This window comes from Notamacropus eugenii, chromosome 6 (assembly GCF_028372415.1).
Source record: "Notamacropus eugenii isolate mMacEug1 chromosome 6, mMacEug1.pri_v2, whole genome shotgun sequence".
NCBI lineage: Eukaryota > Metazoa > Chordata > Mammalia > Diprotodontia > Macropodidae > Notamacropus > Notamacropus eugenii.
This window is the reverse complement of record NC_092877.1, coordinates 269,777,648-269,798,736: the sequence shown is the minus strand read 5'-3', so window position 1 is coordinate 269,798,736 and position 21,089 is coordinate 269,777,648. Positions and strand designations below refer to the sequence as shown.

General features: G+C 36.1%; 1 pseudogene; it reads right to left on the bottom strand.

Annotated features, from left to right (window-relative positions):
• The window catches only part of LOC140512341 (thymidylate synthase pseudogene), a 29,302-nt pseudogene extending 12,767 nt beyond the window's left edge, over nt 1–16,535 (bottom strand).
• Between the last annotated feature and the right edge of the window lie 4,554 nt (nt 16,536–21,089).

Below are 21,089 nucleotides of genomic sequence, written 5' to 3'. Positions count from 1 at the left end.
ATGCAACTACATGCACACAGGCATGGCAAATCAGGAAAAGGAATTCACTGTTCACTAAAGTGTAAATATCATTAACTGTGGCAATTAATTCAATGTAATGGTGATTCAATGAAAATATTTTAGAACTTTGTAAACCATCAAAACCTATGCATGTATGAAGAGATAGAAGTAGAGAGCAAGGGAGACAGGAAGAAGGAAGGAAGGAAGAAGAAGAGGAAGAAGAAGAAAGAGAGAAAGAGAAAAGTAGAGAGGAAGGGCACTAATAGCTGTAAGGATCAGACAAACACCTTGTGTGTGAAAGGTAGTACTTGATCATAGTTTCAGAAGAAATGAGGGATTCTGCAAGGGAGAGTTGAAGAAAAAGTGCAATCCAGGAATTAGGAGCAACCTGTTCAAAGAGCTAGTAACTATAGATGGAGGGCCCTCGGTTACAAATAGCAAGAAGGCCCATCTGGCTCGACCACAGGACACAGAAGAGGGAATGATATATAATAAGCCCATAGATAAAAGTTGAGACCTGTTTCTGAATGATTCTAAATGCAAACAGAGGAGTTTATATTTGATACTGGAAATAAATAAGGAGCCACTAAGGATTATTTAGAAGGGCAGTGAGATACCCAGAACTGCCTTAGAAAAAAAATAATTTTGACATCTCTTTAAAGAATGGATTAGAGAAGAGACCTATGACCTGCTTGAGCTAGAAAGATCACTTAGGATGCCATCAAAGTAGCACTGGCAGCTATACCCATGAAGATTCACTTCAGCCAATAAACCTGTTAAATCAAGAATAGAACTTCTCTGTTCACGAAAATGTAAATATCAATAACTGTGCTATTTACTTCAATGAAAATTTTTAGAAGTTTGTAAGCCATGAAAACCTATGTAAGAGTAAGTGGTTATTCTTATTATCTGCTTCTTCTTTAACATAATAGTTTGTTCATTTTCTCCCCTTATGGCCCTCCCAAAAACATTTCAACCTGTTACTTCCCTCTTACACTGCAGGGGCAGCCTTTTTATTTGGAAATTTGAAAATTTTACTATATTTGAAATATACAGGAATCGATATTTCCTCACATCTTAGAGATAAAATGAGCCATGACATTTCCTATCAGAATTAAAGGAGGCCTGCATGGGCATCAAGCCAAATGATATCCATATAATACAATTCGGTGTGGAGGCAGTAGTGTTGGTGTTAAAGTTATGGCTGTACAATTATTTCCCCTGTGTGAAAAATAGAGTAGCAATAAAATTTCTGGCAGACTGCACCTTTGATAATAATGCCTCTAATGGAGTTGGAATGTCTCTGAATGGCCAATTGTTGATATGGCTCATTATGTATTTAAAGCATGTCTAGAGTTGTGCTCATGTGTCTACTGTGCAGATATCTGAAAGAGGTTCTTGAAATCAGGCCATGGAAAGGTTTATGAAGAAAACTAGAGATCTTTTTGTATTTTGCCCATCTTTTTCCGTGACAGTAAAGTAATGGAAACTTCTGATGATTAGCTCATGTCTCTGTAGGGAAATGAAAGGCACAGCCATTCGGCAATAAGTAACAATATTGTGTACAAACTTCTGACTTAAAGAAGCAATTATTTTTAAAACCTAGTATTTTAAAGATCACCAATGCCATCTGTGTGACTGATTTTCCTTAAAAAATGTTACCCACTAATGTAAAAACTATTTTTTCTTCAATAGTTTTGGTAATTTGATCCATATAGATCTGGAGATATTTCTACTCTTTATTGAATGTGCACCAAAATTCACTAAAAAAAGAGAACTACTGGGATCTGTAAGGAACAGATATCATCTTTCTATCTGTCTGTCTATCTATCTATCTGTCTGTCTGTCTCTCTGTCTGTCTGTCTCTCTGTCATTTCTCATGAAAGACACAGTGGTCCCTATTTCTGTTAAATAAAAATTGAAATGAGGCCAAAGTAGGAAAGAGCCGAATGTCCCCTATTGCTAAATTTGAATTAATTAAACTATTCCAGACTACCATATTTCTTCAGCTTACATTTGCAGTCTTTTTTTTCTACCAGTAAAATTAAAAGGTTGAACTAGGTACTTTCTAAAGTCCTGCTTAGTGCTACACCTTAATGTCCTTTGATTCTATTCTTAGATGATGACTCTGTTCCAGTCAGGTTAGTTTAGAAGAAGTATATTATAGTGAAACATAAGTGACATGGTCAGACAACCCATGTTTGAATCTTTGCTCAACCACTTTTTAACTGTATCAACTGGAATCACAACATTCAGTTTTTCCAGGTCTCAGTTTTATGATTGACAAAATGAGCATCTTCATAAGATTGTTATGATGGAAGCAGTTTGTCAAAAATATGAGTAGTTATTACCATTATAATTATTGTAACTTTCCTTGTTTTCACCTCTATACCTTTGAGCATATCGTTTTCATTATTTATAATCTTTTATATTCTGTTTAAGTAAAGCCTAACCATCCTTCAAAACCTAGTTGAAGTCTCTTTCTTTCATGAATTCTCTTTCCTCACCCTTGACCATGGATATATAGTTCCCTCTTCTAAACTATTATAACGCATTGTCTTAGTACTCATTTCCCACTTCTATTCTGCTTTGCATTGCTAGTCATCTGTTTCCATGCATCTATCATTCTCTCCAAATAGAATTTAGACTCCTTGAGGATATATTCCATATATTTAGGTGTTTTCTTTAGTTTGCATTTTTCTTTACTATCTTACTTTGTAGTCCAGTTCATCTGAAAATTGGAAAGATATTCAATCTTTTTTTTTTTTTCTGGGCTGATCCATTTGATAGGTCTAAAGTTCTAGGGATGCAAAAGAAGATTATATACTTCAGCTTCAGGATTGAGGGGAATATCCCCATAACTCCCATTTTTAGTTTGTAGGGGATACTGAATTTGCTAAACCCTGGTGCTCATATATAAAGGCATTTTTTTAACAATTTATGTTTGAATTCTCAGAAAGCTTCTCTCAAATACTCTGTGAGCAGCATCCAATCCAAGCTCATGGGGTCCCACTGATGTTTGCTTTCATTAAGCCAAGTAGAAAAGGCATATTTGTCCAAAGCAGAAGACACTGAAACAAGGTAGAGAATAAAGTGATACCCTCCTCTCTTTCCCACTTTCCCAAAGTAGTAAAGAGGGAGAAGATATTATTGTGCGCTGAGTTTGTGTTTTCATCTTCCCTGTCACCAGAGTAACTTTCTATGGTTAAGTTGTGCTCATTGTTTGTTTATTTTTTCAGTCTATTTCTTGATTTTAGCTTTATTTATTGATTTTAACTCCTGGGGACCATTAGAAACTTCAGAGGTTTTGTGCAACTGTTTTCAGAGCTAGTTCTGGAGCTGTGTAAGGTGGTAGATCAAAGGATGTTTATTACTCTTTTGGCCTGTGCTCTGGTCTGTCAGTGACCACAAACACTCTTTTCTGCCCTGGAACTGTGTCTCTGCTCTTCTGCAGCCACAAGCCCTAATGTGCTAGTGCTCCTCTTTGCTCTGGGTTTGCAACCCAGATCTGAGAATGGGTAATGCAGCAGAGACCTGCACCCAGTGCCAGCAAAGGGCCCCTATAATCTCCTTCTGAACACTTATCTGACACCCTTATCATCTGTGGACTGAGAGCTCTGGAAGCAGCCATTGATTCAGTCACCCCCAAGGCCTGCTGCTGATTTCTCATGTTCAGCCCATGCTGGAATGTGCTCTACTTTCTTCACCAATGTGATAGATAATTCCTCAACCTTCTAAGCTATATTGGGCTGCAAATTTGTTTCACCCTGTCCTTTTGTGGAGTCTACTACTCCAGAATTTGTTTTGAGATTTTTTTTTAAGTTGTCTGGAAGGGAATTTGGGAGAGCTCAGGTAAATCCTTGTCTTTCTCTTCTGTGGTCGTGGCTCTACCCACCCCCCACTTCCTTGCATTATTTTTGAAAGGAAGTAGTAATACAATGGAATTAAAAAAACTTTTTGAATTTTATGGCACCAATGTCATTGGCTAATTCTTCCCAGAACTTCTCTTTTTAAGGAGACAGTCCATATCTGCCGCATAGTCATTCTTTGCAGACTTTGATCTTCACTCTTACATTACACTTCTTTGTGATGCTTCCCAAAGCTCATGTTAGCCCTAGACTTCAGAGAGTAACCTGTATTTTAAGGAGAGAAGCTGGAAAAGTGTGTCTTCATTTCTCTGCTTCCTATATTTCCTACTGTCTTTCCATCACATTATCTATCTTAGCTTGGTTCTGTGTGCCTTCATTCCATCCTAATCATTTTACCTGTTTTCTCCCGTTAGATTGTAAGCTCCTTGAGGGCAGGGAATGTATTTCTTTTTATCTGTCTTTTTTTTTTTAATCCACTGTATACCCCGTGCTTACCACAGTGTCTGACACAAGAGTAAGTACCTGATAAATATTTATTGGATTAAATTGGATTAGGAAGGGAATGGATTTCTGATTGTACTACCAGTTCTTAACACAGCGTCTAGCACATAGCAAACAATTAATACATGCTTGTTGACAATTTTGCAAACATTACGAGTGAATATATTATTCTTGAATTCTTGACAGGGAAAATGAAAACATTTCAAAATCAAACAGATGTTACACTTTTGCTATGATTTGTCTTTAAAACATTGGAGGAAAGGACCTAAAGATTGGCATGTGAATTCTATTGTAAAAGATTAGGAAAAATAAGATGACAAGTATGTAGTTATATATCACACACATGCATAATGTTTCATTTTTTGCAAAACTCTTTATAAATAATTATGAGAAAACAAATTCCCTGTATCTGAAGTGAGGACCTGCAGCAGTGACTTTTTAAGACTGGAAATTTAGTCTATCTTTATGGAAACTGTATTGTATTTTTCTCTCCCTTCTACCTCTTTCCCCACCTTACTTTGTTGTACCCAAGTAGAACTGCTATGATTGTGTAACAAATCTCTGTCCAGGGAGTTGAAAAATAGAGGAGGTTATGAATTGGACCAAATTGTTATGGATAACTATTTACTGAACTTTTTTTTTCACAGTTCAGCCTTTAGGGGTTATTTTATCCACCACAACTCCAGCAGGAGGATTGATGGATTGCTATGCATAGTGCCTGTATGTCCTTGGGATGAAATGGTTTTGCTCTCTGAAACATCTATGAGAACTTGGCAATTAATCAGCACATAACCACGCACCTTACAGAATAGCATGATCAATAAGAAATGACTAAATTAATGGTATTTTTTTAAAAAAAATTACTATGTTGTAGACTTTCATTTATTAAAAAAAATAGGCAAAACACTAATGATTTGGAAATATTGAATCTGCAAGCTAACTAAAGTCTCCCAGATTTATTGGATTTACTGGAGGGCTAATTTCCAGGTGTAAAGAAAGGAAAAAATGTAATTGAATGTTATCTGTAGGGATTAGATGTATAAGCTAAGTCTACCTATGCCAGGTTCTCATTGTGAATAAAGAATGAATTCTATTGGTCAAAATTTTGCAATAGACTTCTGTGTAACTATTACTACAAAATATTAAGGAATTAAAGAGGAATTATGTTGCAGGAATTTGAACATACGTTGTTCATAAAAAGTGTGAATATACTACTTAATTCTACCCCAGAAACAACATTTTTTAAAAAGGACACGATACATTGACCGTAGAAAAGGTGAAATTTATTTTTAGATAGTTGGGATTTTTCCCTTTAGGGTGTTACTAGGAGAAGATAGACTAGAAGAATGTAGAGGTTACATTTGTTTTCACTGTCAGAGAAATAACAGAAACAAAACCTTAATTTGATGACTTTTAGAAGACTGTATTAGTTATACAACAATATACACTTTGATGAATTTCATGATGAATATAAAAATTGTTTGCCTATAAGACAGCAAAAATTTCCTTGAGGTCATTACAGTTTACCAATGTAGGGTAGGGGTAGGTCCTGAGATTTGTGCCAATAACATAAATTCGAAACCAAAATTTAGTGTTTTAAGATTAAAGTGTTTAGGGTCCTAGACATTTTTATCATACCAAACCTGGAATCGTTTATTCCACTTGGTTAAGTTAGGAGTAAAAATATGATTGCTTTTTTTAAAACCCATTCATGAACAAATATTTGTTTGGGCCTTTCCTGATTACGTTTGCTATGCATAACCTTTCACATTATTGGATATCTCATACTGGATGGTTCTGAAATGTTATTCTGCCAATGCAAACAGAATAGGTAGTAGCTTTAAACTTTAGCCTTAGTCTCTTGGCAATATGTAACAGTCTTTTCATTTTCTACAAGTTCATTGTACTTGATAAACTTTGTCATGTTAACTATAAATCTATTTTCCCTCTGACATTTCATTTTTGTGCATTTAGACTTTTAATTAATCTGGAGTGTGTGGGTGATAATAGATATCATTATCTAATAAAATGAGTGACTGGCCATTCATGCTTGCCTGTTAAAAGTTGTGGTCTTTTTCTGGACATTTGTCTTAACAATATATGTTTTTTTAAACCAGTCCCATAAGCATTCTTTTAACCTCCTCACAATTTCATTCTGCTATCACCAAGATAGATAGATAGATAGATAGATAGATAGATAGATAGATAGACAGATAGACAGATAGATATCAAAGTGTATGTGTTTGAGTGTATATATATATATAAATATAATATGCACACACATGGATATACATTTATACATGCTAGTGTATTATACATATACATACAGAAATATGATTTTACCAGGGTAGAGAAATCATAATGAAGAAGCTTACTGAAACAACTTGGATCAGCATTTTTTCTATAACTTGGAATCTTAGAGAACCATCCACAGAGAGGCATAACATATGACTTGTTTTCCTTTCTTTTTCTTTTTCTAATTCTTTTTTTTTAATTTTAAAATTAACTTTTAGTTTTCAACATTCACTTCCACAAGACTTTGAGTTCCAAATTTTCTCCCTATCTCTCCCCTCTCCCACCCAAAGACAGAATGCATTGTGATTACCCCTTCTCCCACTTCCCTCCCTTCTATCACACCCCCCTTTCTCTCATCCCTTTCCCTTCTATTTTCTTGTAGAGCAAGATAGATTTCTATAACCCATTACCTATGTCATTTCCCAGTTGCATGTAAAAATAATTTTTACGATACATTTTTAAAACTTTTGAGTTCTAAATTCTCTCCCTTCCTCCCTCCTGACCTACCCTCATTGAGAAGGCAAGCAATTTGATATAGGTTATACATTTGTAGTCATGCAAAACACCTTCATAACAGTCATGTTGGGAAAGACTAATTATATTTATCTCCATTCTATCCTGTCCTTCATATATTCTCTTCTCTCTTTTTATCCTGTCCCTCCTCAAAAGTGTTTACTTCTGATTTCCCCTCCTCCCATTTGCCCTCCCTTTGATCATGTCCCCCTCTTATCCTCTTCCCCCCTACTTTCCTGTAGGGTAAGATAGATTTTCATACACAATTGAGTGTGCATGCTATTCTCTCCCTAAGTCAAATCTGATGAGAGTAAGGTTCACTCATTCTCTCTCACTTCCTCACATCCCCTCCCATTGTAGATGCTTTTTCTTGCCTCTCTTAAGTGAGATAATATACCCCATTCCATTTCTCCCTTTCTCCTTCTCCCAATATATTCCTCTCTCAGTCCTAAATGTTATTTTTTAATTATCATCCCTTCATATTCAACTAACCCTGTGCCCTCTGTCTACATATATTTTCTCCAACTATCCTAATACTGAGAAAATTATCAAGGGATATAAATCTTTCCATATAGGACTGTAAATAGTTCAATTGTAGTAAATTCTGTATGACCCTCTTTCCTGTTTACTTTTTCACACTTCTCTTGATTCTTGTATCTTCAACTCTGGTCTTTTCATCAAGAATGCTTGAAAGGTATCTATTTCATTGAATGTCCAACTTTTCTCCTGAAAGATTATACTCAGTTTTGCTGGATAGGTGATTCTTGGTTTTCATCCTATCTCATTTGACCTTTGGAATATCCTATTCCAAGCTCTGTGATCCCTTACTGTAGAAGCTGCTAGATCTTATGTTATTCTGATTGTGTTTCCACAATACTCCAATTGTTTCTGTCTGGCTGCTTGCAATATTTTCTTCTTGACCTGGGAACTCTGGAAGTTGGCTACAATATTCCTAGGAGTTTTCCTTTTGGAATCCCTTTCAGGAAGCAATCAGAAAATTCTATCAATATCTGTTTTACACTCTGGTTCTAGAACATCAGGGCAGTTTTCCTTTATCATTTCTTCAAAGATGATGTCTAGACTCTTTTGTTGATCATGGCTTTCAGTGAGTCCAATAATTTTAAATTGTCTCTCCTGGATCTATTTTCCAGATCAGTTTTTCTTTTCCAATTAGATATTTCACATCATCTTTGATATTTTCACTCTTTTGTTTTGTTTTGTTTTATGATTTCGTGATTTCTCATAAAGTCATTAACTTCCATTTGCTCCATTCTAATCTTTTTTTTTTTTCTTTTCTTTTCTTTTTTTTAATGCACATTTAGGGATGACAAAACAAAAATAGGCTAGGGAAACTAACATGCAAACTTAAATTCAGACTAAGGCATCTTTCCTGAGAGCCAGTTTTTTTTTTTTATATTAATTTTTTTTATTTTTTTAATGTTTAACAATCATTGCCATACAATTGCGATTTTATCCCTCCCCACCCACCCCCCACTACCTCCCTCCCTCCCCACAACTGCATACAATTCTGTATAGATTCTACATATACTTTCCTATTGAGTATATTTTCACTATAGTCATGCTACGTAGTCAGACTAAGATAAATGAAAGAATCCGTATAACAAATCAGAACATGATACACAAACAGATACACATACACAAACATGATCTGCTACAATATGTGAGTGACTTCCATATTTCTCTCTCTGAGTGTGGAAGGCATTTTGCCTTGAGGTCCACCATTGGGATTTTTTTTTTTTTCAGAAGTTCTTGTGTTATTACAAAAATCTAAGTCTACCAGAAAAAACTCTCACACACTGTGGTTGTTGCTGTGCATAAAGTTCTCCTGGTTCTGCTCCTTTCACTCAGCATCAGGTCATATAAGTCCTTCGCTCCATTCTAATCTTTAAGGAATTGTTTTCTACAGTGAGCTTTTGGACCTCTTTTTCCATTTGGCCCATTCTGCTTTTTAAGGCATTCTTCTAATATATTTAGTAAGAATGTATGTGTAGAACCCATGTAAGATTGCACACCATCTCAGGGAGGGAGGGGGGAAGAAGGGGGTAAGGAAGCAGGTGGGAGGGGGAGAAAATCTAAGATTTATGGAAGTGATTGTAGAAAACTGAAAACAAGTTGATTATTTTTTTAAAAGGCATTCTCCTTCTCATTGGCTTTTTGGACCTCTTTTGCTATTTGGGTAAGTCTGTTTTTAAGGTATTATTGTCTTCAGCATTTTTTGGATCCCCTTAGGAAGCCATTGACTCATTTTTCATGATTTTCTTGCATCACTCTCATTTTTTCCCCAATTTTTCCTCTACTTCTTTCACTTGATTTTCAAAATCTTTTTTGAGCTCTTCCATGGCCTGAGACCAATTCATGTTTTTTATTAGAGGCTTCGGATGTCAGAGCTTTATCGTCTTCTTCAGGTTGTTATGTTTTTGATCTTCCTTGTCACCAAAGTAAGATCCTATAGTCTGATTTATTTTTTCCTGTTTTTGCCCATTTCCCCAGCCAGTGACTTGACTTTTGAGCTGTTTGTCAAGGTAGTTCACTGCTTTGAGTTGTGTATATGTGTGGGGGGGAGGGAGGGAGTGTTCTGTCCCAAGCTTCAAGAGTTTTGTGCAGGTTTTTTCAGAAATACTTATAGGGACCTGCAAATTTTCAGCTCTACCAAGGTTGTATGATCAAAGGAGAGCTGTTTACTCCTCTCCTGATCTGTACTCTGGTCTGTGAGTGACATCAAGCACTCTTTTCTGCCTTAGAACCATAAGAAGTATTCTCTCACCACCACTGCCACAAGCTCTACCACACAAGTGCTCCTCCTCACCCTAGAACCACCACCCAGGGCTACAACCCAGATCCAAGCAGGGCAAAGCAAGAGAATCCTGCCTCAATGCTGCCAAATTGATCCCGGCTATCCTCCTTGATCAGCCACTTGATACCCCATTGTCTGTGGGCCTAGAACTCCAGAAACAGTAGTTGCTGAAACTACTGTGGGCTCTGCCACCCTTTCAATGGCCCCAGGGTTGGGACCAGACCATACTACTCTCTCACACAGGTCCAGCAGACCTTTCCCACTGACTTTTCAACTTGTCCTTGGCATTTTGGGTTTGAAAAATCTGGAAACCACCATAGCTGCCAGTGATTCAGTCCCCTGAGGCCTGTTCTGTCCCCATCTGTGTTGGCACAGCCCACACTGGTCTGCTCTCTGCTCCCATGCTGGTATGACAAACTCTTCTTGTTGACATTTCAAGATGTCTTGGGCTGGAGATGTGCCTCACTTGGCTATTCTTTGGGTTCTGCAGCTCCAGAATTTGGTTAGAGTCATTTTTGTAGGTATTTGGCTGGGATTTGGGGGAGAGCTCAAGCAAGTCTCTGCTTTTTTTGTCATGCCATCTTGGCGCTACCCTCCTGACATGTTTTCCTTTTATTCTCTTGTTCTTCAGTGTTTTATAGATGCATTTTCTTTTGTTTATGTAGTACTTATTTTCAGATTTCCCCGTATTTCATTAAAATTTCCTTGTAACAAATAAAAATCAATCAACAGAACAACCAAGTATGACGGTCCCCATTGTCCTCCATCTGAGAGGTCTTTTATCACATGATCTTCCAGGCCCAAATTATACATTGGATTAATATGAGTTCAGCTCTTTTTGGGGGAATCTTATTCTTTTCCCTTGCACCCAGGGTAGAAAAAATGATAATAATAACTTAAAGTCTTTACTATCTTCTAGACAGGAATATGTCTCTATAATATATTTGCTAAATTCTCTCTTTTGAGTCCAGCCACTATTCAGGTTAATATAATAATTACTAAATTTAATACATTTAGTGCCAGATGCAATGAACTCCTCTGAGGTTCTCCTCTGATGCCTCATAGCACTGGTAGTCTTGAACTTCCAAAGGAAGATTAGACAACAAAAGTGCTGTTCTCCCTGACAAAGACAAATTTTATTTGTAGAAGTTGCAGAAGCTGTAGTTGCTTCCAGTGTGGTTCTGGCAATGTAATTGCATATTTGTTATATAGTACTCAGCCGAAGTTGGCAGTGATTACAGAGAAAAGCTCGCCTGGTGATGTGTCTCTGAGTGTGTTTGTGTACTGTTTGCTTTTTTTTTTTTTAATTTTGTTTTTAAATCAGAGCAGGAAATTATGACCTCTGTTGGTGGATAGTGTACCTACTATACTAAAATGACCAATCATTAAAGTATTCAAATACTCAGGCAGTCATTAAAAAAATAATAACTCTAGAAAATAGTTGAATGCACTAGGACCAGCAAGGAAAGAGTGAGATGTAGACTCACATAAGTAAGTCTTACTGCAGCTTTCAAATCTTGCTAGGCCTCTCTCAACAAAATTTGAGAGTGAGAAAACATAGTTTTGCTGCAAAAAATCATGTCACCCACCTCAGAAGTCTTTACTATTGTTGTTTGCCTTCTTGTATGTTTCTTTTAATGCCATATCTCCATGAGAAGCAAAGAGAGCTGAAGGCTAGCAGAGAGATTTCAGCAGGGATTTGTATTCCCCCAATATCTTAGTGCTACTCTGTTCATTATGATCTCTTACTCAGGCTATTTGGACCAGCCTGAAAATAGATTAGAAAGGAAGAGAAAACAGCACAGGAGCTGAGGTAGGGGATCATGTTACTAGTGGTGTGAGATAAATATCAGTACAAATTATGGCTGTAGAGCAACCCATCTTATTGTAATGCATAGTTAGCAATATCTAAAATGAGAAAACATTTTAAACTTTAAAAGTGCTTAGGCTGATAGATTACTTCATAGACCCAGTGAGTTAATGTATATATGAAGGATTTTGCTATCCTTTTAGAGTTTCATTTCTCAGGATGCATGGCCATGGCAATGTCTATTTTCCAAGTGTTAGATAGTAACTCGCAGAATAATTCCAAGGATTCTAGATTACAATTTCCAGAACCATAGTGACAGACACTCCTACTGAGGCTGCTCCATGAGATGAGGGTGACATAATGCGATGTTTGCTATGCTTATGCAGAATGACAATACTGCTAAACTTAACCTTGTGAGCTTTATGTTGGCAAGACACCTTCTTTCTCTGTTGACTTTTAAAGCAAGTGGTTACTCGGCAGTAAGTGAGGGACCATGGGGAATCTATAGGGGAATCTAATGGGGAAACCACAGGTAATGCATAGAGTAATATAGGTAATGCCTCAACTGGCCCCCATTGAGGCTTGAGGGAATTTAGGGGAGTGCACAAGCTATGCCTGTATCAATTGACCCTTAGATGTTGGGGTAGTTACCCCCCCGCTCCTTGCCAGCCCCTGTGAGAAGGGTGGTTAGTATGCTGTAGGAGTTCTGCTCCCATTATCAACAAACTCTTCTGAGAAAACTAGAGTAGAATAAAGCTGATTATTAACCCCTCTGAAGCTGTCTGCCTGTCTGACCAGATCAACAGTGAACCTGTTAGAGACTGTGGTACTGAAACTCCAGTGCCTCCTGTGTATTATCTGTGAAACAGTTAGGTGCTCTTAATAACCATTTCTTACAAATGAGGAAACATACTGAGCTCAGTTAAGTAACTTCCTAGGGTTACACAGTTGTTAAATGTTTGAGAAAGGATTTGAAGTCATGTCTGCCTCATTTGAATTCAATGTGAACTTCAATACACCATTATTGCTGGTGCTGGTGGTGTGGTTTTCCTTTGTTCTTGAAGAGGACCATGACATCAGGGAAATGATGACATGACTTGCTGTTGACTTTGATTTGAGTGAGGGAGGGCTGGGCAAAGTCACCACCCACCTCACTTTCTCCCCCTGAGCTATCTGTATCCAGTGACCTGATACTCCTCAGGATGACTGGAGATGGCCCATACTTCACTACACCATGTATACACTTAAATATTAAAGACACACACCTATATATACAGACATACACATACATATGCGCATGAATATGCTATATATATATATATATATTCTAATTTTTTCAAAAGCATACAATTTTTAAATTCTCATTTTAATAATATAATTCAATTTCCATGAATTGCCCTGAGTTTTAATTTATTGTATTGGTTTAAATATATGTTATATCAGATTACAGAGACCATTCCAGTACCAATCAACAACCACTTACAAGTATCTACTGTGGCTACACACTTGAGATACAAAAATTAAACTGTTCTGCCCTCAAGAAACAATTGTTCTGTGATGGGAGACTGCAACTACATATCTGAAAATAAATAAATAAAGGCATCTTAAATCTATATCACAGAAAAAAAAAAGTATTCTAAAAGTCAGATAATTAGGGGTGGAAAGGAAAACTATGTAGTATGAAAGTACTCCAGTACAACTGAAGTCTGTAGGGGCATCTACGGCAAATTCATGGACATAACAATTTGACTAGTAGGAAAAGAAAAGTTAAAACAGGACCGAGTACAAACTACAAACTCAACCCCTGCTTCTACCCTCAGCAGCCTAGAAGTGGGATATAAAATAGGAAGCCAGAATGACACTCTGGTTCATGCTCAGGTTTGATATTCTCAGAAATTCATGGAGAGAACATGGGACATATGTGCAGAAGAGTAAGGTACTTCAAGTGCCCTGAATGTGGATTCCATTCTAGACAGACTCTCCAAGAGTTGCCATGGTAACCATGGTTGGAGGTAGGACAAAAAAGAAATCAAGGCTGTTTCCAAAGTAAAAGATGGACTTTCCATTAGAATTAGCTATGGCAAAGAGAGAAGATCTTTGGATTTAGTTTCAGAAGATGTATATTCTAGTCAGATTTGTGTCATTATGTAACCTTGAGCAAGTCACTTGGCAGTTAGAAGATCCAATCTCTTCATCTTTAAAAAATAAGGGGTAGGATAATTAAATTTAGTTTTTATTTGTACTAAATGCTTCAGGGGGATATAGTCTGGATAAAATAAGATAATGTACCATAATTAACTGTATAAATATCTCCAATTAGAAAGAAAGAGAAAACAGCACAGTGGTGAAGGTGGAGAATCATGTTAATAGTAGTGTAGGATCAGCATCAGTATAAATTTTGGTTTTAGAGTAACTTGTCTTATTATAATATATAGCTACCAATATCTAAATTGATAAAGCATTTTTAAAGTTTGAAAAGTGCTTAGCATGATAACTTATTTTGTAAACCCAGTGAGTTAGGTTCTCTTATTTCAAATTTCAGCTTTGAGGCTTACATCCTTTCATCTAACATGCCTTGATGATGAAATATATAATTAAAATCTTGTTGGACAATCCAGGATAAAGGTGAAATTTTAGACAATTAAACTTCATTAGTTGATTAACATCTCTACAGAGGTTTGAGACTACTGCTTTCACCTTCCTCTCAGATACTCTTTTATGTTGTTTTTTCTGGCCTAGTTTTTGCCCTTGCTGTCCTCCTGTCAGATATTTTTTTCTGTGTCTCCCTTGCCAGTTCCTCATGCACGTTGACCCTCTATTAATGAGTGTATACCAGGGCCTCTTTTTTCTTCTTCTTCTTCCTCTCCTGGTGATGTTCTCAGCTCTCACGGGTTTTATTAACATTTCTGCAGGTGACTCTCAAACCTACATTTCCAATCTCATCTTGGATATGATAAAAAAAGGGATTCCTTCAGTTCTAGGTTATATTAGTTAGTCCCTTCCATTTCTAAATGCTCTAATTCTATGATCTCTTTACCTTACTGCCAAGTGCCAGTATACATATCTACCCAGATGTCCCAGAGGCACCTGAAACTCAATATATAGAAATTAGAATTCCTTACTTGTACAACTTAGGCAACTGACTCAATCTCTTCATTATTCAATTTTCTTATCTGTTACGTTCATCCTTCATTTCCAAAGAAGACCATGATATCAGAGAAATGATAATAAGACTTGCACTTGACTTGGTTTGAGTGAGGGAGGTATATGCAAGGTCACCAGCCTCACATACTCCTCCTGAGCCATCTGTATCCAGTGACCAGATATTCATCAGGATGACTGGATTTGGCCTAGGGTTCAATGGGAAACCTTGACCTTTTCAGATACTCACTTAGAGGAAGGTAACATCCATTGAGTGAATAGGTTGCTTTAAGAAGTTGTCAGGGCATGGCCCTTTTAATGAGCAAATGAAAAAGAAAACTAAATCACTCTGGAAGGAAAAGAGAAACTGTTACTATTGATAATTCACTCTAAGTCAGCCATTAAGTGGAGCTTGGGCAGGGGACATTGTTGTTCAACCTATGACCTTCAGAGTACACTATGTTTAAGGTTTTGGGAACAGCAGGAATGGAAAGAAAGAAAGAAGAAAGGAAGGAAGGAAGGAAGGAAGGAAGGAAGGAAGGAAGGAAGGAAGGAAGGAAGGAAGGAAGGAAGGAAGGACATTTAGCCAGTAGATTTCAAAGGAAGGGGAGAGTGGGACAGAAGGGAGAGGATGAGCTAGGTAAAGATGTTAAATTAGATGGCGTCTAAGGTCCTTGCCAGTTCTAAGTCTATGATACTGTGATGTCCCCCTCAAAACCTCTCTCTTGCCTACACTCTGTATTTGTATCAAGGCCACCATTGTCCTTCCAGTACACTTGGTTCACATTCTTGAAATCATCCTTGATTTTTTGCTCTCACTGGCTTTCTCTCCATATTCAATCAATTGATAAGTTATATTAATCTATCTCCACCAAATTGCACACTGCTTTCCCTTTTCTCCACTTTTCTCTTAAAGGTTTTCCCTTCTATCCATCACCTTTATTCAGTACTGCTTCACCTCTTTGATATGACATACAAATATGGCAGATTTTTCCAACATTCAACAAGTATTGATAAATGTCTTTACCATGTGCCAGACACTATTCTAACTGCCAGGTTAAAAAAATCACAAGTAAAATAACATCTGTGCTCAAGAAGTTTCCATTCTAGTGAGGAAATGATTTCTATGTATCTATCTATGTGTGTATGCACTCAAACACATATATGGAACTAAGCAGTTTAGAAAGGGAGTGAATTAAAGGCTAGGCTAGGGAATCAGAAAGTACTGTAATATTACAAGTAATGCAAGTATAACTTACAATTCAATAACTGTAGTAATCCGAGTAGTTGGAATTGACCTTACATCCATTTTTTTCACTTTAGAGTCCATCCTCTAAGAAATTTCGATGTATTCATTCATACAGCAGAAATTTTACATCTTATTTCACCGTTCAAAAAGTTTTAGTGACTCTTTATTATCTCTATGATAAAATACATATTTCATTGTTTGGCACTGGAAACCTCTGACATTCTTATTCCAAACCACCTTTCCAGGCTTGGTTGGTGGTTGTCCTTCGTTCTTGAACAGGACCAGCTGTGTTCCAGCTGAGCACTTCTTAAACTTTTTCCACTCATCATCCCTTTTTGCCATTTTAGCAGAGTTCCTGACATTGTGTTAAGAACCAAGGCTACAGTGAATTTGTGAGATGCAACATGTGCAAGTGCTGCCAGAAACACCTTGGATTCATTGACATGTTTGATGTGGAATCAACTTTGGTCATTGCGTGTTCAGAAACCCTTTACTATTGCCGGGATTTTCTCAACCCCACAATTTAAAAAGCAGAGTCTAGCTATTGCTCCACCACTGACCTGGTGCATGATTTTAGAAAAGCCATTAAAGTTTCTGAGTCTCAGACTTTGTAAAACAAAAAGAGGTATGAAATGAAAGGGCGAGTCTACCTGTAAAGTTACAATGTTACTGCAGTTATTACTTAGTAACTATGCACACATGCATATACATGGAGAAAAAGAAGCAGCTCTTTTTCATCAGTCTTTAACACATATTTTCTCACCTTTACCCTAACTTTGTTCAAAATTGATCATCATAAAAGTAGGAAAAGAACGTAATATATTTAAAATCCAAGTCTGAGTTCTTAGTTTCTGTGTGGCAGTTGTCTGAGGCCACTGCAGCTGGGTCTCTATGGAAAAAACAATTCTACAACAATAGGCACATTTGACAATCAGTTCCAGACCTGAATCATTAAACCCAGTTACAGGTCAATTTTCATGAATTACTGGTAATATGGAGAGGTTTTTCCCATTATGTTTTCTCTCTCTTCTTTTTATCCAACTCTCATTTCCCTTCTCATTTATCTTTTTTACCTATATTTATTTCCTAACCTTATCCCCTACAACTTGGTCACAAATTGGCTCTGTGTTACTACGGTAACTACATGTACTCTGTACTTGTGAGATATAATTTTAGGGTTCTTTGCTGCCTTCTTTCTTCTTTACTTTTAGATGCTTCCTGTTATTTTTTCCTGTAATGTGTACTAGAAGGTTTGTCTGTCAATTAAACAAACTGATTAGCTCATCGAGTTGATTAAAGATAATCTCTTTCCAATAGTCTGTTCTGTAAATACAGAATGAGTCTACCTTTACAATTTATTTCTTATCTCCTAAAGTTTAATTTCTTAATTAAATTTTAATTTCTCTATTTTTATTCTATGATTAAATGAAGGAAATGAATGAGTGAAAAAAAATTATAACTTCTTATATTTTCCTGAAAAGTATCTGAGATCATAGACAGAAAATCCAGATTGATTCAGTTCTCCAGTTTTACAGATTGAGATCAGGATAGATCAAGCAATTTGCTCAAAGTCATAAAGAGGAAAAGTGGTAAAGCCAAGATTCAAACCCAAATTACCTGCCTACAAATCTAATATCTCCCTCTGTGTCACCTGTTTATCATGCTGTCATCATCTTCAGATTGGCCAAGTCATTTGCATTTTGATTCAAAATTTTTATTTTTTTAGGTATTCCTAATCCAACTTTTTTAGTTGTAAAGTTTTTATGTCAATTTTAGATAGATTAGATAATAGATAGCTACATATACTTACAAACAGATATCTATGTATACATCTATCTATAGATAGATACTAAAATTATATTTGTATATTATCCACATAGACACATATCATATCTGCACAGATTATGGAATTATAATAAAAAGAACAGTAGACTAGAATTCAGAAGACCACGAGTTGTGGTGAGATTCCATCAATTACTAACAACCAAAACTAATATTTATACATTAAGATTTTGAGCGTTTTTAACACACATGACATTACCATATCCTTACACCTCTGTGAGGTAAGTAGTACAGGTATTGTAATTCATGTTTTTAAGCTGAAGAAATATACTTCCTGTGCCAAGATGTTGTAGTGAAGAAGAAATCATCTGAAAGCTAAGTCTCAAAAAAGGCACAAAATAAATGAGCAAAATAAACAAACAAAGAAAGAGCTAAACTACAGAAAGTTACTATGGTGATAGGGGGAATGAAGGCTTAAAGTTGGAAGGGGATAATAGTGCAAAAATGGCTTCATGTGAAACCTCAGAAAAATGCAATTTTGTCTTAGGCTCAAAAAAAGAATTCCTGGAAGAGTTTAAAAAGACTTTAAAAAGCAAATTAAAGAGGAAAAAGAAAAATTGGGAAAAGAAATGAGAATAATCCAAGAGAATCATAAAAAAGTCACTAGCATGAGAAAAGATACATAAAAATATACTGAGGAAAATAATTCTCTAAAAGGTAGAATAGGCCAAAAAGAAAAGGAAATACAAAAGATCACTGAAAAAATAATTCCTTAAAAATTAGAATTCAACAAGTGGAAACTAATGATTCTATGAGAAGTCAAGATATGATAAAACTATATGTATATATGTATGTATGTATATGAAAATGGTAAATTCCTCAGTGGAAAGAACAATTGACCTAGAAAATAGAACCAGGAGAGATAATATAAGAATTATTCTACTACTTGAAAGCCATGACCAGCAACAACAACAAAAACAGCCTGGATGTCTTTCATGAAATTATCAAAGAAAACTGCCCTGATATATTAGAACCATAGGGCAAAATAGAAATTGAAAGAATCCACCAGTCACATCCTGAAAGAGATCTGGATATGAAAGTTCCCAGGAAAAATCACAGCCAAATTCCGGAGGTCACAGAAAGTATTGCAAACAACCAAAAAGAAACCATTCACATATTGTAGAATTACAGTCAGAATTACATATGATTTGGCAACTTTCACATTCAAAATCCTGGAGGGCTTGCCATATGATATGTTGGAAGGCAAAGGAATTAGGATTGCAACCAAAAGTCATGTACCCTGAAAAATTGAATATCACTTTTCAGGAGAAAAAAAGGAATATTTAATGAAATAGAGGACTTTCATGCATTTCTAATGAAAATACAAGAGCTGAAAAAAAATAAAATTTGACATCCAGATACAAGACTCAAGGGAAGTACAACAAGGTAAAAAGCAGACTAGAGAAAGCATAAGAAATTCAATAACAGTAAATTGTTCATATTTCTATATGGCAAGATAATATTTGTAACTCTAATTTTATTAACATAAGAATAGTTGGAAGAATTGTATGTAGAAAGAGGATGTGGATATAAGATGATTTTGATGGGGCAATATCCTCTAAAATAAAGGGATGAGAAAGAAAATTGCACTTCAGGAAGAAGGGGAAAGATATTATGGGATAAATTATCCCACATAATAAAGGCAAAAAAGAGCTATTTTAATAATATAGTATAGGGGAATATGGGTATGGGGTGAGCAAAGCTTAAAACTTACTCTGATCAAAATTCACTCAAAGAGAAAATAACATACATACTCAATTGGATACAGAAATCTGGATATATAACAAGGAAGTAAAAAAGAATAGGGATAATAGAGAGAACAGGGAGGCTGATAAAGGGGAGGGTATTTTGAGAAAGAAAGTGGTCAGAAGTAAAAATCTTGTGAGTAGGTCGAGGGTGGGGTTTGAGAATCAGAGGGGTAAAGAAGGGGAAAATAGGATAGAGGGATATATACTGTTAGTTATAGCTATAATTGTGAATGAGATGAACTCACCCATAAAATGGAAACAGACAACAGAATGGATTGAAAAACAGAATCCTACAATATCTTGTTTACAAGAAACACATTTGAAGTAGATACATACAGGGAAAAGAGAAGGGGCTAATAATACACAATCTATCATGTTTCAGCTAAAGTAAGGAAAGCAGAGGTCACAATCATGATGTCAGGAAGAGACAAAGAAGGAAACTATATCTTGCTGAAAGGTATTATAGACAATGAGGCCATATCAATATAAATATATATGCACCAAGTGGTATAGAATCTAAATTTTTGAAGGGGAAACTGAGTGAGTTACAGGAGAAAGTAGATAATAAAACTATATTAGTGGGTGACTTCAAACAGGGGTGAAGCAAAGATGCCCATTATCAGCCCTATTATTTATTATTATGCTAGAAATTTTAGTTAAGGCAATAAGAGAAGAAGAATAAATTTAAGCAACCAAAACAGGTAATAAGGAAACAAAATGATCTCTCCTTGCATATGATACAATGTTATATTTAGAAAATACTAGAGAACCAGTTAAAAAAACTACTTGAAGTTATTAAGAACTTTAGCAAAGTTGCAGGATATAAAATAAGTCCATGGAAATCATCTGCATTTCTATATATATGGCCAACAAAGTCCACCAACAAGAGAGAGAAGGAGAAATTACATTTAAAATAATTGTAGGGGGGTGGAGCCAAGATGGTCTAAAGAAAACAGGAAGTTGTCTGACTTTTCCTGAGATTCTCTAGGAAACAACATTAAATCAGCCCTCTAAACAGATTCCCAAAGAATTCAAAAAAGATGGAGTGAAATTTTTTTTTCCAACTTGACATATCTTAGAAGGATTTCAGGAAAGTCCTGTCTCTTTTAGGTAAAAGGTGGGTACAGCCCAGTGCAGATGGTGTCTGGGCAAGCCAGCAAGAGGCTCTTCAACAAAACACAGATCAGCAACAGAGCCCCGTTGGTCCAGGCTCAGCAAGCCAGCAGGGAGGCCTCCAGCCTCAGTGCAGAAGGCAAATTTTGAGCCCCAGAGGTTGTTGAACACAACAGGTGTTTCTAGTCCAGGT